This window comes from Sciurus carolinensis, chromosome 4 (assembly GCF_902686445.1).
Source record: "Sciurus carolinensis chromosome 4, mSciCar1.2, whole genome shotgun sequence".
Lineage (NCBI taxonomy): Eukaryota > Metazoa > Chordata > Mammalia > Rodentia > Sciuridae > Sciurus > Sciurus carolinensis.
In genome coordinates, this window is record NC_062216.1 from 164,256,735 (window position 1) to 164,261,956 (window position 5,222).

Consider the following 5,222-nt stretch of genomic DNA (forward strand, 5'->3'; position numbering starts at 1 on the left):
TTTTTTATTGATTCTAATTTGTTGTACATGACAGTAGAATGCATTTATATATTTTGATATATCATACACAAATGAAGTGTCGTTTCTCATTTTTCTGATTATGCAAATTGTAGGATCACATCAGTCATGCAGTCATATATGTACATGAGGTAATAATGTCTGTTTCACTCTATATCTCCTACCCCTATACCCCTTCCCCTCCCTTCACTCCCCTCTACCTCTCACTCACTTGTCCTTCTAGAACTTCAGTTGCATTTATGTTAGGCCTTTTGACCCTATCTCACAGGCTTCTTATGCTCTGTTTTGTGTTTTGCATTATTTTTATTTCTCTGTGATTTGATTTCTACCTTTTCTATTGACTTGCCATTGAATTTTCTTGTCCTATATCTGATGTTGAACTCATTCAATCAGTTTTTAATTTCTGTTGTGCTGATCTCGAATGTCCATTTGATTCTGATTATTCTTTGCTGTATATTAAAATTTGAGTATATGAGGAAATTAATATTGATTACTATTGAGTATCTCTCATGGGCAAAATTTGTTGAGTGGTGAGTTTTGCCAGAATATTTAGGTAGGACATCATCCAAATTAGTGATCCATTTCCAATGTCAAGGTTTATAGGTATCTTCACTTGGGTTTGCCAATTCCCTCCCCAGACAGGATTTGTCCAATTTTCTAATTCTTCTGAGAGTCAAGTGAAAGTAAGGGTCTGAGATGCCTTATTGTTCAGCTCCAGGGCTGCAAATGTCCCAGCACACTGTTTATTGATCCCCAAGAAAACTTGGAGGACTCAATGGAGAGATTTTGGATACTTTATTACTTATTCATTCCTTAGTGGTGGCAGGCAGAGATAGAATGGAGGGCTACACCATGCTGATGAATGGGGGACTATATAGGACAGGTGCCCACTGAGCAGGTGGAGATCTTCAGATATTTTATGAGTATGATTCTTTTATTTTACAACCACAATCACTCTGTTTTGATCCTCACCTAAAGATTGGTGATAGGGGAAGTGGCCAGCTACCCTCTCCAAGTCCTTCATTATCATCTTCCTTAGAGTCCTTCTTATCTCACTGCAAGCTTTCCCAGGCATTGCTTAGTGTTACCGAACACTTATTTTTATCTACCTACATCTCTCTATCTATATTTTAACAACATTTCACCTTTCATCTCTTGCATACTTTTTCTTTTGCTCTGTTTTGTGTGGAAGAGTATAGAATTGCTCTAGTCAGTTTTACAGGTAGTAAATTCTTTTGCTTAAAAAAGTAGAGGGGGCACTTGGTCATGTGAAGTTAATTAGGAATTTGGGGAGGTCTAATTGCTCTTCAGGTAGACAAGGAATTCTGTTCTTGTTTTCTTTTATCTTCATGGTATCAGGAACTTTGATTTTTTAAGTTCTTCTGGGATTATATAAATATATATATTTATTTATTTGTTGTGATTGTTTTGGTTCAATTTGGCTTTTTCCTTTGCAGGAACTTAGGTCTTAGCTTTCCTTGATTTGTAAAATTGTTTTCATTCTGCAAAATTGTGCTATTATTTCTCATCCAATGTTAGCTTCTCTTCTGGTCTCATTACCTTTTGGGTTTATACAATCTTATTTCTTTTATTATCACTATGTAAGTTTCAAGAAGGTATAGAGATAAACTATATTTAAACTGAAGCCTACTTTAAATTTTTAATTTCATGACCAGATTCTTAATTTCTGAAACTCATATTTCATTCTTTTTGAAAACATTTTCTTAGGTTTCTCCCCCATAGAGTTTTATCTTTTCATGTTTCTACCCTTTATTTCATCTCTTCACTGATTTTAACCATTACTATCCTAGAGTCTCACACTGTTTGCTTTCTTATTTTAAGTTCTTGTGGGTGCTAAAGTTCTTGGTGTGTCTGCTGAATCATCCCCACTGAATCATTACCTGAATAATTTGTAGTTATTTTTCTGTGACCTCATCATCTTTGCAGATTATTTATTTCCTGGATAGCCCAAAGATACCTGTACAATAGCAGTTTTCCTTGAGAGTGGTTTTGTATTAATTTCTTCTATAATCTCCAAAAATATATATCAGTATAGGGCCAATTGAAGATTGAATTTCTTTTTTTTTAACAGTGATAAAATACACTTTTATTTACTTTGTTGAATCAGAGGGTCATAAAAAAATTATTGCTAAAGTAGGTATCAGGCAAACAGGTGCTTTAGAAGTCCAGTTACCTTGGAATTTATTTAAACTAAGAGAAAAAGGTCATAATGTTTTCATGCAATACACATTTGGCTCTTTAAATAACAATTGTGACAAATAGCAGAAAGAATTAAGGAATGCCACACTGATGATCCATACAAAACACCAACATTTTAGGTTGTACATAAATAAAGAAATATCTTACTTTTCAAAATACTGTAGTAGCCAATACACAGAGGCATGCCTTAGGTGGGCATAGGAATGCAATTTAAAACAGGAAAAAAAAGTCACACTGGAACTACTTAATTTCGTTAAAACCACTGAGCAAGAAAAGCAACATTGAACTTCCATACTGATTTTACACAATTTCTATACAGTACCTTGACTTAAGTCCAAGAGCAAAAGTTAAGACTCTCCTCCTCTATTTTTGGTAAACAACTGCATGGTAAACTTAGATGACTTTTCCCCCTGGATTTTACCTGGGAGTGGCCTTTTTAGTATTTTATTTAAAAGAGGGCAAGTTTGGCACTTTTATACTGATGTCACCAATGTTAATATTTCTTGGGATCTCAGGAAGATTCGTATTCTTTACAGCTGATACAGCACGGGCTGGAGCTCCTGCTAAGCCAGCCTCAGATTTCTCCAGTTTATTTTGTGCATCAATTTGTGTAACAATCTCATTCATGTTGGTCTCCAATACCATTCCCCCATCACCATTTCTGTAAGAATGTTGTAAACCTTGTCTACATGGAAAATTTAATACAGTTCACAGACATTTTCAAAACATTTGTCTAAGGTTTCCACGAATACTTGAGTTAGATCTAAAATGCCAAGTTCACTTTCTGAAGGATCCACACAGAAGACAAAATATAGGGTTGCATAATGTCTATAAATCAGTTTGTTGTCAGATCCTCCAATTAATAATCCTCCTTCTAGGAAATTACAAACATTTTCATCTTTCTTAGATACCAAAAGGAAAGTCTCTCTGATGATTTGCTGTTGTGCATCTTCACTATAGGGTTGGTAGAACTTGGAGAGCCGCGCTTCCCCTCGTTGTTGAAGATGAGGATCACCTTGATCATGGCTGGGCCGGCTGACAGGGTGGACACTGGGGGCCAGGGCTGGGGCGGGCAGGTGAGCCTTGCCTCGGGATCTCGTCAGGGATCCTTCACCCGCCCCCTCCCGCACGCCTGCACGCGCTCCCGAACCACTCTTGAATTTCTTGAACCAAGAACTATTCTATCATGGGAAGGGGACATATTCAGACTGAATATTTACAGGTGGCTCACATTTGGGATTTTAGTTTCTCTAGGGAAGTGGGTTTTTTATTTTTTTTCCATCTAACACTCTAACAGAAGTAAGATTCTTTATTTCCTTTTTCTAGTTGGGGAAGAGTTTAAGTTCCTACTTCTCTGAACACTTAGCTCTTTGAGAAATGTGTCTCTCTGTTCCAGTTTAAACCCCTGCACAGCCAAGACAATGGCAGCCCCAGCTGTCCTGACCGGTGTCTAGAGCTGCTTCCCCTCAACCTGCCCTCATCAGCATGAACACTGAGGCCCAGTCTTTAAACTTCTTCTTTCTTTGCTACCTGACTACTTATTTCTCTCTTTTTCTTCTGAGTGTGACTGTGAATTTTCTTTGTGGTGGGGGGAGGTCCTAAAGGGAGGGAGAATTATATTTTATCCAAAAGCTTAGTGGCTGTTCCTAGAGTGTGGTAGAGAGGAAGATGGGATGGTCATATTATCCCAACTCACCATTGTGCTGGACCTGGAACCCTACATACTGTTAATGTCTTATTCTACCTACAAAATTGCTATTAGTAAGGAACAATTTCTATATTAGTATGAGTATATTAGTACTCACAACTTTTAAAGGACCACACAGTATCCCATTACATGCATTAGCTCATTAGATGCATTGAGGATTGATCTGTAACAGAACTGGGGTCTTCCAAGAAACTGAGGTACTGCAAAGACCCCCTCTTCAAACCCAGATTCTTGTCATCAAGTCAGAAAGATTTCTGACATGTCACTCAGAGAGTTTATTGAAGGGACAGGGAAAGGGAAAGGGCACGCTCTCACAAGAGAGTGTGGATCCTCTCCTGTACTTCAGTTTTATTTGGGATCCCAGAGAAGTTTCCAGAGAATCCCATCCAGATCTGCCTCTTGACTTTTAAGTTTTGTTTTATTTATTTTTTCTAATTAGTTGTAGGTGACAGTAGAATGTATTTATACATTTTGATAAATCATACATAAGTGGAGTATAATCTCATTTTTCTGACTGTAAGAAAACCCACGAAAACCATGCCAGACATGGGAAATCACATAAGGGAGTTTATTAAGCAAACAGAGTGTCTCCCTGCAGGGTAAGAGAGAAAATGAGAGGAAATGAGAAAGGGAAAGAGAAAGGGCATGTGCAAGAAAGAGTGTGGAAAGCGAGAAGGAGAAAGAAAGTGAGTCGGGGGAGAGAAAGCATGAGAACAGATGGCGGGGTAGCTACCCTTAAGCAGTTGAATTCCACCAGGCTAACAGGGGACCAATAATGGAGAAGGATACTTGCAAGCTGACTGATGAACCAGTAGCTAGCTAGGATGTTCACAGACTGACAAGTTGTTGGGAGGCGGGGAAAATGGCTGCAGCGGAAAGCGGGGGGAGAGCAGCTTTCAGACAGACAAGCTAGGTTGTGATGCAAAGAGTCGGGGAGCAGCTTTATATTACATTCCCCCATTTCTGTTTTTATAAGAAGATCTTTTATTCTCCAGTTCTTTTCTGCCTTATCTCTCCTTCCTGCCTCAGTGACTAGGGCTGGTTTTGCAGGTGAGATGTAAAAAGTCCATTCTCCCAGGGGTAGTCTTCAACCTCCAGACTTCCAGAGGCAGATGGTTTTCATGGACTTCATTTTCTTGATTTAACTGATCCCCTATTTCTGCACTAACTGCCTGTCCCCAATTCTGACTTCATTCCCCCTCTAATTTTAGGAACTCCTTTACTGCTATAGGGAAAGGGGGTGATGACTGATCTGGCTTCGAGTTGGAAGAGGGCA

General features: G+C 38.5%; 1 pseudogene; it reads right to left on the minus strand.

The window, feature by feature from the left end:
* Window positions 1–2,429: 2,429 nt before the first annotated feature.
* Window positions 2,430–3,262, minus strand: LOC124983573 (AP-3 complex subunit sigma-1-like; annotated as a pseudogene).
* Between the last annotated feature and the right edge of the window lie 1,960 nt (window positions 3,263–5,222).